Here is a 13,707-nt window from a genome sequence, read left to right on the forward strand (position 1 = left end):
TGACTAGGCACCATTCAGTTTTAGAAGATTTAAACAAACAAGGAAAGCCATATAAGAATAAAGATTTGGCATCGGTAAAAGAATGTATCTCATTTAAAGATTAACGCTGAGTTGACTCGTGTCCTTGCATGAAATCAGTCTTAAAATCTTAAAGCACAGCTTGCATATCTTTGCCAGTAGATATAAAGAACATCAACAAATAAGTTTGGTCACATTTGTCAGTCAAAAAAATCACACAATTTTGGTGCAGGTAGCCCTGGGTTACTGCTTATTTATCAGCAAATATTATTGGGCTGCTACCATGGTTTATAAGCCCGTATATAGTAAAAGATATGAATTAAGAAAATTGTTAGTTATGGAACTTGATTTTTAGCCAGTAGTTTCTTCAAGCACTTGTATATTCTTGCATTGGCGGCTAAACCGTGAAATTTGAAGTCTGCAGTGAGGAAGAGCAAACTAGAATCCATCCTAAAGCTCTATTAATGTATAGTAGATTCATTATTGATTGTAGCATCATAAGATTCAAGCGCCTCTTTCTACTTCCCACCTACTGGAAATATTATTTTTAACCACTTTTCATGATTAAACAGCTTTATGTAACACCTTGTGAACAATAAATGCCCAAAATGGGCTTCTTCACGTAGTCTTAGCATTCTCTTGTCGACTTACATGCAGTCATATACCTTACTGTGCGCAATATTTAAAGGAAAGCAATAGTCACATATATGTTAAGGACATTGCTTTCCATCAATATATGAGTTCTCCTCCATCACATTTTCACATATTGGTCATAAGCAAATAAGACTATATAGTATATATATATGACTATACTATAGGAACCTATAGCTTTCGTAACCGTATAATTAAAACATGGAATTCCCGTTCAGATAATATAAAGACCAAAAAGTTGTTGAGTTTATTTAAGAAGTAAGGAAATACATCATCGCAACATACTAATACGGTCTTTATGCTATATTTATATATATTAAGTAATTACATGTATAGCTAAATTCTTTATGAACTAGGACATTGTTATCCTGTCTAGTTATTACTCCTTAAAGTATCTGTATCATTCTGCTCATTCAACTTGTATTATATTTTTCTTCTTTACCAGGGAGTCTTCTACTCTGTTAAGCCAATTCAGGCTTTATAGAAGACTTCCTTTCACATTGTAATTTTTTTGTGATAAAACAAATAAATAAACAAGTAAAATGCCACTAGTCATCATTTTAATTGTTTTAAAAAAAATATCCAACACAACCTCTAATTAAATATACTCATGGAAACACTGTTAAATTTTTCATGTGGACGCTAATACTGTCCAGCTTTGTATTAACTTCGGGTTGATAAACTAACATGTATAGTGTGGAGTTTAATTTGTACTATACCGTCCAGCCACAAACTTGTCTGAGTATGAATGTCTGACAAAGTTCATACTGGAAACATAATGACATGTTGTCCTATTTAGATATTGTTTAAAACTAGGTTACATGTACACGTGTGTTAAAGTCGGATCGAAGCTTTATGGATACAATAAGGACTTTTACAGTATAGTTCATTTTCAGTCACAGAAGCAAAATACACTTTGATTATTCAGACATCCGTTCAGCTGCTTGTGATATAATGTTCTATCGTAGAACATTGCACGATGCATGTCATCGCCGTGAGTTGAACATCGCATCTGATGATCATAGCATCTGATGAAAGTCTAGCATTCGCTATGTGACTAAAGTCTGATTCTTGGGGTATACATGTACACATGGGCAGTGCGGATGCTGGAACGCTGGTGTTTAAAGACTACCTGTGTTGTTTGGCTTGAATGATTCGGCTTCTTCCAGGTGTACTCAAAAGAAACGCAGGCCCTTTTTTGTCACGGCACATCGGCCAATCCTGTCTACCAAACATGATTCCTGCTCTCTTGGGGAACGGGGGGGGGGGGGGAGGGAATGGTAGGAAGGGATGGAAGGGAGAATATTCTAATGTTACTGATTTTTTAATTTTTAATTGAAATTGAAATTAGTTCTGTACATGATTTCTTTGTCAATAATGACCTTAAAACCTACTTTCTACTTTCATGGCTTGTATGACATAATTAAAACTGGCTATAGCATCAGAAAAAAACTGATAAATATATTAGGACTGACATATATCAGAGTGACCTCTTGTAAACTCAAAGAGCTTTCTTGACCTTAACCAGGCTTAATTGTGTTGATACCTGTCTCCTGCAACACTTGACCAACAGGATGCCAAAACATATTCAAACTAAGCTGCCCACAGGAGCAGTAGTCCATAAATGGATTGACAGGCTGATAGACTGAAATATATGCAGTGACAATCCCAATTAAGTACAAAAGGTAAAATATTAGAGAAACAACCTCAGAATTCTATCATTTTAAACATCTCTATCTTGATACACTTAGACGCTCAATTTGTATGACCAAAAAATGTACTAATGTAGGGATCTATACTTAACTAATATTTGTGGGGCAAACTTTCTAACATATTAAAATTAACCAAAAAATATAACATCTCATCTGATGTGTATGTGTACGCTACTGTTTGCATGCATTAGGTCGATTAAGGGCGAGAATTATCGGTTACTAAGCATCAGTAATGACAACAGATTATTTATTTATGGATCTCATCACTTCTAGCTAGATTGTAAAAGGCCCTGGGCATTTTTCAAAGGCAGAATTTGTACTAGAAAGGAACTCTTCAGTGTCTTTAGTGGCCAAATTATTATATAAAGATAGATGACATAATTTGTGATATTAGTTGTAATGCAAAATTCAAGTACATATTTCCAGTACACGAAATATACAATGAGACAACGCCATAGCTGCGTATGCATGTGCAGTATGTTTGTATGCATGCGTGTGTGCACGAGTGTAGGCATGGGTGTGTTAATGTATACCTGGGTACGGTAGGTATATATTTTTTTAATATGAATGTCAGTTTGTGTGCTCAGACGTGAGCATTGGTGTGCATATTTAGGTATTTGTGTATGTGTATATATATGTCTGTGTGTGTGCACATGTGTAGGCATGGGAGTGTATATCAATACAAACATGTGTAAGTGTGTGCGTGTATGTATGTCAGTATGTGTGCATTTGTAGTACCCATGTACGTCAGTTTGTGTGCATTTGTAGTACGCATGTACATCAGTTTGTACGAACCTATACATAGACACATGAGCATTTTTGCTGATAACTATTTGTGTAAGCGCTTTATATAATCTATGATATTATTAAAGTACATGGCAAGTACTACTATAATGCCAAACATGCAGGTCAATACTCGACATAGTAATAACCCTCCAACACAAACTAATGAGAAATTTCCTTCGTCTTCATTGATTCTTTAATCAATGGATTGATGAGTCACACAGAAAATGTTATTTATTCTTCATTGAAATGTAAGTCAAACAGAAAGCTTTCATTAGAAGATGGGCAAAATGAAGAATAAAAAGTTCAGAAGGATAGACACTTTGATTGGATATTATGTATAGTATCCAAGCTTGATCTGAAATATTCAACTGCACTCGCTATTCATGTATCAAAACGTCATCACCTTACAAATGAGCAGCTTCAAATAACAATGGAACAATCCACAATAGGACTTGTTAGAAGTGACTGTGTACTGTTAGCACACAGAAGAAAGGCAGAATCGAAACTTAAATATATGTATTTTAGATCCTCGTGCAAGCAGGAACTCGCGAAGAAGCCTCATTGGCTTATCAAAGCCGCAAGCTGACCGAAGTCAGTCTCTTACATTCATATTTAACGTCCATGATTATGAATTGTTAATTGTCAACAACTCTGTAACTGGACGACATACATTAATCTGGGAGTGACCCGAACCAGGGACCTTATGATTGAAAGGCACCAGCGTTAACCACTCAGCTAACACTCCTGCACACTGCTAACACTCCTATATGACACCTTTGTGGCTTATCTGTTTTGTTTTCCAAATTACCTGTCGGTGTACTAGAGTGAAATAGCTACAAATCATTGAAGTAAATAAGACAAATAGTTAGGGCAGCGTGAATAGGGCATGTTAAATTCCTCTTCCGTTTGCACTCTTATTATTAAAAGCCAGTGTTTCATCAAGTCAAACATTTTACTTGTAATTTGTGTTAAAATTTATTCCACAATCATCTTACCATCCTCCACCAATAAAAAAGGAATAAGATCCTGGTAGTACCTGAACGCATAATTCGCTCACCAAAGTCACACCATGCATGAACACCAAACATGATATAAATTTCAAAGGTTCAAAAATGCAACATCAAATCTAATTTCTTGGGACAGTTTTTTTGGTATTAGATGAAAAAATTATAATTACAGCTCTCTATACGATAGATGACTATTTCAAAATCAACGAGTGATATGCTTTAGAATATTTTGTATAAACCGAAACTCAGGATTATGCCTCACAGTGGGAGGTATTAGAGCTTTCAAGCAGCTGTTGGCATATATATGCCTACTTCAGCAGCTGCACTTTTAATTTTCATGACATCTACTTAAGCTTTTGCATCATCACTTGTTAATCTTATTCTACTTCCTGCTGTCATCGAGAAGTTATTACCTCATACAGCCAACACTTCATTATGATAATAGATTAGAAATTGTCTCCAAATTTCTGCTTTCATAGATTTGCATGGCCTAGACTCTTTTTAAAAAGTGCTGGATTAATTCAAACATTTGTCACATCCATTATAACATTTGCCCGTATGAATCAATAAAGACATTGTCAGTAAAATGTGAAACATGAAGCGTTAAAAAATAAATCAATATATACCGAATGTCCACATCATGCTAGTGACACGTGGACCGATTGGGAGAGAAATTTGACTAGATTTTAACATAATACTTAATAGAGATGGAAACCATATGTTCAAAATTTTTATTTATTTATTTATTTATTTATTTAAACTACTATTTTATTCTTCTACACACTTCAGCATTAAGTCTTTCCAAATGGTATTTCTTTATCCAAACAGCTGTCTGATATGAACAACCATTGTATTTGTCATGATTCTGAAAAAGACGGATTTTCTTTTTTAAACAGGTTATCAATGGAGATTTATACAAAAGGCTTTGTGATTCTTCAAATTTTTAGGAAAACTGAAAGAGAGAACGAAAATGTGAAGGATATATTTAGTAATTAAAGGAAACAGACCAACCATGGTATGTAAGACCTGTAGGTCTCGGGTAAGTTGTGTATAGATGCTCTAATAATACAAAGAAAAACTAAAACAGAAATATGCAAACACACAGACACGGACAGACAGACAATTATCCATACATCAGTAGAATGATCATTAAGATACAGCGATTAAACCCCAAGAGATACTATACCCAGAGTCAGGTTGCAGTCGTTCACCCTCTACAGCTGGTACCAGATGACCCAAACATAAAAAGAAAGACCGCTCCCTCAGGATAAAATTTTACTCCACTTGGTCTGACAGCTTGCATCAATTATAAAGCTGTTGGTTATTAGCTCACTGGAAAAAAACTAATTCTCTTGGAAGATATATGTTTCTGTATTATAGTAAACATTACATATAACTGTAAACATTACTCAAGAAACTTTATCAAAGCATGGGAGGAAAAATAGGGTAACGCATATTGTCGCTTATGGAGGCAGAAATAAGCGACGATTATATATTGGATATTTAAATTCAGATCAATACATATGGTTCCTGGTATTTTTAAACTTAAAGTTAAAGACTAGGATATGTATGGTTCCTCATTTTAATAAACATTTAATTTTTATATTTCTATAAGTTTTCACGGGTATATTTCCTCCAGGTATTAGTCGTACAGATGATTTTCAGATGATTGTTCAAAATTTGTTCTATATAGCTATAATTTAATTATATTTAATAACAGCAAAGTAAGGACTTAGAGCAATTTTTTTACATCTAATGAAATTAATTAACAACACTCTTGTGGGTTCGATGATTAATAAGTTTTCAATCTGTACATAAAGAGAGAATATTGCAATTTGCAACAAATCAACAAATTATTTCACCAGAAATCCCACCAAAATAAAAACATTGTACATAAAAGTTCTAGTCTGAGTTACAATGCAGTAATACTCCCATGTATCCAATGTGTAATAGCTCTACACGTTAGGACCTTGCCACTGTTAGATGAAATAACACCACTGATATAATTAATGTCCCAATCTTACAGTTGCCACGTACCGCTGATTGCATGTATACATACACACTATACATCCTATGTGGAAGTTGACAGACCGTGTCAGAGTTGATGCGGTCCAGGTGATGTTATGTTCTTGTCTATGGTTGTACCTCACTGCAGTTTAACTATAGTGTGTTCAAGCATAACTAATGTGGGTGACTGGTGGGACACATTTGAGGGTAATTTTATGCTTAAACTGGCATCTTAACAACCTTCAGGTTGATGCTTAATGTTGATATTATAAATGCAACCGAGCCTTCTTTTCAGTAACAAAATTATTTTTAACTTTCACAATAAAATCATGAGAATATAGTGGAAAAAGAACTGCAAGAGATTTATCTGATGATATTTCCCACACTGGATAATATGGCACCACAAATAGTGGGCTGGTAACATTATGGATGTTACAACACTTAATCCACCTAGATCCCAAGAAGGCCGGTCATATGGTTGTCACAATCTTTAATCCACCTAAATCCCAAGGAGGCTCTTAACATTATGGATTTCACAATCCAATAATCCACCTAGATCCCAAGGAGGAGGCTGGTCACATTATGAATGTAACAACCCTTAACCCACCTAGATCCCAAGGAGGCTGGTCACATTATGGTTTTCACAACCCTTAATCCACCTAAATCCCAAGAAGGAGGCCGGTCACATTATGGATGTTACATTCCTTAATCCACCTAGATCCCAAGGAGGCCAGTCACATTATGGTTGTCACAGCCATTAATATAAATTTCCCCTCAAAAATGGAAATTACACAAAGAATATAAGACTCATCTCTTTAATTGTTCATTTGATTGTTTTGCCTACTCGGCTCCTCATCTTCTTATCCTTTCTTATTTGATCTAACTTGAGTTTACAAAATACAAGGTGTATGGACAAAATATTAACCACAATGTAAATGCCAATGTTGAGCTTATTTCTTGAAGCATATTTCCTGAAAGTTCCATTTGTTTGAAGTTTTGTTCTCAGTCTGAACTGCAAACATACTGCATATTCATGCCAATATGGATTCATGTAGAAACGCTCTTAATTAGCTGACATAGCCAGGACAAATTGAGGGCTGGCTAAGTTATAATAATCATAAATAACAATGCACTATATATTTTAGATCCTCCTGCAAGCAGGAACTCGCGAAGAAGCCTCATTGGCTTATCAAAGCCGCAAGCTGACCGAAATCAGTCTCTTACATTCATATTTAACGTCCATGATTATGAATTGTCAATTGTCAACAACTCTGTAACTGGACGACATACATTAATCTTGGAGTGACTCGAACCGGGGACCTTATGATTGAAAGGCATCGGCGTTAACCACTGAGCTAACACTTTATCCTAAAAGTACATTCCATGAACACTCAAAAACACACTCCAAGTACACAAAAGTACACTCCAAAGAATACTCCATCCTAAAAGTACATCCTCTAATGTGAATATCTTATTATACTGACTCTTAAATCTCAAGTAGAAACACAAGGATTATTGGAGCAAACTTAATGTTTTTGATATTTAACTCTAAGTTTCAGTTTCTTCAACAGCAATAGTTTGATATAATGTCAAGATTTTTATCCTAGACCTACTATAAAGTAATTAATGATGATAAAAGCCTGCAAAAGTCTGCTGTTTCGTTCATCTTATTCCTAATTGTGCAGCTGTTCATAGCATAAACAGTAATCATACATATAATGTTCATATTTGCATCTTTTCTGGTTTGGGGAGAAAATGCAACAAGTTTTGTTTGTTTGTTGGCATCTTTAATAGATCTACATCATTATGCCTGGTCAATAATTGCTACTTCAATGTCTTCAGGTAATATTAATAATAATAACAATAATGTAGATTTATATAGCGACACTCCAGGAAACGAGTAACTGGATGATGGCGCTTCACAAAGTGGGAAGCATCGACACGTGAAATGCAGGACAGAAAATCTTAGTCTTCAGTAAACTCTTAATTAACCACTTAATTACCCACTTTACTTAAAGACCTACTGTATGCTAAAACAGTTATTATCTATTTGTTATATAAACATCCATATGGACAATTGTACCATAAAGAAACTTCCTGATAATTGCTGCCGCTCAACCTGCTACCCTCATTCACTGGTCAAACATGATGATGTATGTATTTAGATCCTCCTGGAAGCAGGAACTCGCGAAAAAGCCTCATTGGCTTATCAAAGCCGCAAGCTGACCGAAGTCAGTCTCTTACATTCATATTTAACGTCCATGATTATGAATTGTTAATTGTCAACAACTCTGTAACTGGACGACATACATTGATCTGGGAGTGACTCGAACCGGGGACCAAAGCAGAATCAAACTTCTGCTTTGCATACAACAATACCAGGTCATGTGATCCAGATACTTTCTGGTGAATATGCCTTCCCGTATTGCTTCATCTTTAGAGAGATGACTTTTAATCTTTGTAGTTGAGAAGATTCATTCATATTATGTCAAATTTATATTAATTATTATCCCAGGAGCCATAGCAACTGCACTTTACAACAACCTTTTCAGCTGTACTTTTCTACACCAAGACATCAAAATCATGTTCATAAAAATAAACTTTAAAAAATTATGATTTGATCAAATATTTCACTTAAGATGCCATCAAGGAAGTACTTCAATTTAGACAACTTTACAAAATTAATTAATCACATTTTTTTAATTTGTTTAAGCATGTCTGGAATCTAACACTAGAAGCAACACTTATCAAACTTACAAAAATTAGAAAATCTTATCAACATTAGAAAACTGACTGCTAAGTATTAAATTTTGTGGGAGCAGGATTCAAACCAGGCAGTGACCTCAAGCAGAGCACAGGACCGGTAACCCACCCCACCCCTAGCCTGGGGGTCACTGCTTCAAATCTCCCAAACTTTTTCTTTGCTCTTTCAGACATTTTATAAAAGTACAAACCACAGGTGGGAAAAGTTTTGCTCCATACGTGCACAATTCTGAGGAGCTCTAAATGCAAGCAATGCCTTATCCTAACCATAAATCAACAGAGAGAAATGAATTCACTGAATCATCCAAAAGAGAAACTCAAAATGTTGGGAGATTTTCATACCCGGCTTAATTAATTATGATACCTCAGTAAAACAGATGGACGATATAAAGGTTGAATGTTGGATCTTTTAAGCAGCTAAATAATCTAATATTTCTAGGTTACATATATATTTTTTTTTCTGTAGGAGAGTTGGTTGATCATGAAGTGTTGCTACCCACTGATTAGATGAAAACTTTCACTATCGCTGGTAAGATCAATTTTGGTACCCATGCCTGACTTGATCAGACTGCAGTATGAAAGAAAAGTATTTTTTGTATAAAATGTGTTTAATACAATATAAATTTATCGTTAAAAGAATAGGTTTTATTTCTACATCATTTGAAGAGATGAATCATTCAGTAGGATATATATATATATATACTGTTTAATACTTTTGATGCACTGTGACACATCGCTAGCTGCTAGGCAAAACAATCGTCTGCATTATTAAGACATATTAAAGCTATCACATTTCAAAACTGTTTGCAAAATTTGTAGCTATATTACATATTTCTAACCTTGGCCAAAAGTCAAGTGTAGATCTGAAACATTATCCAAATTTTGTACATTAAGCTCAAACACTAAATATGATTAAGCCTTTCACAGCGGAGCTGCTGAAAGAAGCCCCCGATCTTAAGCAGGTTGCAAATGCAGCGAGAGCAGATACTATGTGCAGTCAAGCAATAACTAATTTGCTGATAGCGTCGTCCATCCTCATCATCAGCCTCCTCCTTCTCTTCGCAGATGCAGCTTCATCATGCTGCAGATGCAATGAAAACATTAATTACGGTTTTCTCATCAGCTGCTTTTCTCTGATAAGATGGCTTTTCTTCTGAGAAGCTTATAACAGATCTGGATGGATCTAGTCCTCTGGTTTCTTGTCTTATGTGTCTGTGTGTGAAGTTCTCCAAGGTATTGTTCGGGGCAACTTCAAATTAACTATGATGTAATATCTATTTATATACATTCTGAATATTAAACTATGATTTTTAACTGGGAACGTATATATATCAGTCTTGATGAATGTTGAAGGAAACAGATCCATTGTTACGTCTGTTCGGTCCCTTTCAGGTTAGTTTTAAATCAATATGGATAGTCCATAGTGACTCATTCACCCTATAGTGACTATGTTCAACTTGATACCAATATGAAACATTATTAAAAACCATATTTCATAGATATATGTTGTTATTGTATATATACTGTGCATTTGTGTATTGATTGCATGGTAGGCGGGACTGCATGCACAGAAGGGTTTTCACCATGTGATGTCAGAGTAGTCAAGATATCTATTTCATTTAGCAAACCACACCATTTTCCATTATCTTATGTTCTTAACATTAAATTCCCAGTAGACTTTTATTCACAGATTTGACCTGGAAGTAAACTGGTTGTATGATTCAAGTCTATGCAAAGACAAGATGTACTTTTAAGGGCATTGAAAACTCGCCCCAAACCGCTTGCCGCGCTCTGAAAAAGTTAAATTTCTGTTGCTTGCAAGTGAAGTTTTCTGCTTGTCCCTACAAAATGCAGACAGTAATGAAATGTGATACCTTGTTATCTTTTCTCTAGACCTGTGATGTCCATTGCTGCTATGTTCACTGTGTTGTGGGTATTGACCGTAGCTGTATGTATTGACTGTAACTGTTACATTAGTGTCTAAGTACCGGACGGTAGCAAGCTGTGTGTGTATTTTCCGGGATCGATGGTGGTGTCTAACACTTCTGTTACACCTCATTCGAAACTAGGTCAGATTACCGGCATGAGAAGTTTCTTTGTGTGCCAGTCTTCACACCCTTTAAATTAATGAACCAACATGGTTGCTGCGGTAACTGCATTCTTTACACCTAGATATGTTACTTTATGTTGACGACTCAGCATTAGAAACACAAGCAAAGTAGGATAGCAATTACCAAGATAAGATTCAAATTTGATTTCAAGAAATATTCTTGAATTAGACATAAAAAATAAGTTAGAAAACTTTGCCTTGCTGAAGACAATCATAGAGTTTGTGAAAAAAACAGTTGGAATCCTCCTTATAAGAATGCATATTAGTAACAGCTGAACTTTTACCAGGTAAAGGTAATTTCTTATTTCTTCATATCGATATATTTACCATTGAACAATTATCATTCCAGATTTGATTTATGTGAACCGCAATTATATATCATGTTTGATGTACTGCATATCTCTCTTGTAAAGTATGGTACCGTCAGACTGTGACCAACTCAAACCAAAAATACTGCTTTCAACCATTGTTTAAACATTTTCAAGATAATACCCAATTACTTGGCTCTGAATTTTTTTTGCGTTGATTCAAAACTTCATTATGGCCTCAAAGGTGACTTAGTTTCTGTATTTGGCAAAACACTTATTCCAGATGTTAATGACAGTTCTAACACAATAAAAAGACCCCCTAGTATATAATACTGTATCACATGTCTTCTGACACTTTGTAAATCTTTTCGACAAACAACTGCTGCCCTTTCCCTACAAAATACATGCTGTTGATAACACACGAAAATGTGTGTATGCCTACCTCTAGAGCATATAACGTACACTATACTGCAGCATCAGTTAATACCAAACGTGAACCTCGTCAATATCATCTTTCACAAAACTTAAAAAAACGTTATCACCAATTTCTGAGACGGTTTGTAAAAATTAAGATTTGTGACCATCAATCACGCATGTCAGGTTCGGTTTCCTTAATATCCCATGGTAGCATTTCATATTTCAAATTATTAGAAAGACATTTTCTAATATTGGCTAGGGCAACTTTTGTCACAATTTTACATATAATTTGATAGCTCACTACATGTTAAAATGGGAAAAAACTGATTTAACATATCCTATGAAAACTATTATTTGGATGATACCAACATAAATGCCTTGTATATGGGCACAGTTAGTACAATATAAACAAAAATATGAACAAATTTATTTTTCTATTTTTGGGAACCTCTTTTAACTAATACTGTATATGGGAATAGGATAAGGTACATCAACAAGAGCTTGAAAAATTGTGAAGATAATTTAAATGTACCGGTCTCCTGTGGGTATTGCACACAGAAACAAAGGAGGGGCACTGCAAATTAAATCCACCATGATGCATATGTAGGTGTTGACCTTTGACATATGATTATATTTGTATACAAGTTTGTTCTAGGCTGCATTGCTAATTAAAGCCTGAAACCATATCCCTTTCCTTGAGGAATTAATCGTCCAGCTCCTTCAGGCTCCATTGGCCTTGTGAGTGACCATCTACATGATCTACAGATGGTTTGTTCTATACAATCATAACAAAATAGTTGGAAAATTAACATAAATGCCACGAATATATCTTCATAGCCTGAAATAATCAAATGGATCACTATTGGAGCTGACATCGACGTGAGATGTCTGCGGACTTAATATTCGGTGCCTGAATGACCGGAACATCTCTTCGCAAACAAAAAATAACAACATGCCTGACGTCAAAGCAAAATCTCTTAAGGCCAAATTTTTGGGGGAACCATTTCGGGATACATCACACCTCTGGCAGATGAAGTTCGTGATAAATGACTAATTGTAGAACTAAAACTTGATAGGTTATTGATGTCCTGTCGATAATTGCTCCGATGAGGATAAAGTAGTCATACTTTACCATTAACATTTTTGAAATTTGTTACAGAGTTGTCTAAGTTACTGAGTTTCCCATGAACTGCCCTAAAATGTTTGCAACCTTGACCTGCATTTTCATACTTCACAATAATAACAAAAATAGAAACTGATGGAAAAAACATTGATAACCATCAAGAATAACTTTCCAACCTCCAACTTAACAATGATTTCAAGCTTTTAGGATACTATACTTCTTTCTAATGTTCTCTTACGTTCTCCTAGTGTGGTTAATTCTGTTAAACATTCACGTAGTGATATTTACATCTGAAGTGGGAAGTTTTCTCTGAATATGGAGGCAATATCTTATGCAGTAATATGCGGATGATGTGGATGAACATTTAATTAGTAACCCCTAAAACCAGGATTCCCTGTTGTTTGGATTAACACCTGGCCATTTATTAACACTGACGTACTGTTCTGTTTTTGTAATCAACACAGACTGCCTTTCTTTTGTTTCTAATTGAAAAAATCGCCATCCATAGAAAAGATGATCTTTTAACCATGAATGTAGGTCATAGTTTGAACAAATATCATTCAGTGACGTGTCGTCTCTCGTCCGATCTCTTTCATTACGACTGACTCATGGATTAACAAATTTGAGAAAAACAAGTTTGATATATACATTGGAAACAAAGTAAACAAGTTAGGAAAAAGTGAGGAAAGTTAGCATTCCTTGCAATCAACAATTGAAAAGGAGGTATATATCTTAAAAGTCACTCAAATTTGCAGCATTTTCATTTGCCCTCACCTCTGTTTTTATATTTTCCACAGACAAATAT

At 35.0% G+C, this 13,707-nt stretch overlaps 1 protein-coding gene across 10 annotated transcripts in view; it reads right to left on the bottom strand.

Moving 5' to 3' along the window:
• LOC139978211 (protein unc-13 homolog B-like) overlaps positions 1-13,707 on the bottom strand; it is a 200,825-nt gene that overhangs the window by 82,589 nt on the left and 104,529 nt on the right. The gene's annotated exons all lie outside the window — the stretch shown is intronic.

Source organism: Apostichopus japonicus, chromosome 13 (assembly GCF_037975245.1).
Source record: "Apostichopus japonicus isolate 1M-3 chromosome 13, ASM3797524v1, whole genome shotgun sequence".
Taxonomy (NCBI): domain Eukaryota; kingdom Metazoa; phylum Echinodermata; class Holothuroidea; order Aspidochirotida; family Stichopodidae; genus Apostichopus; species Apostichopus japonicus.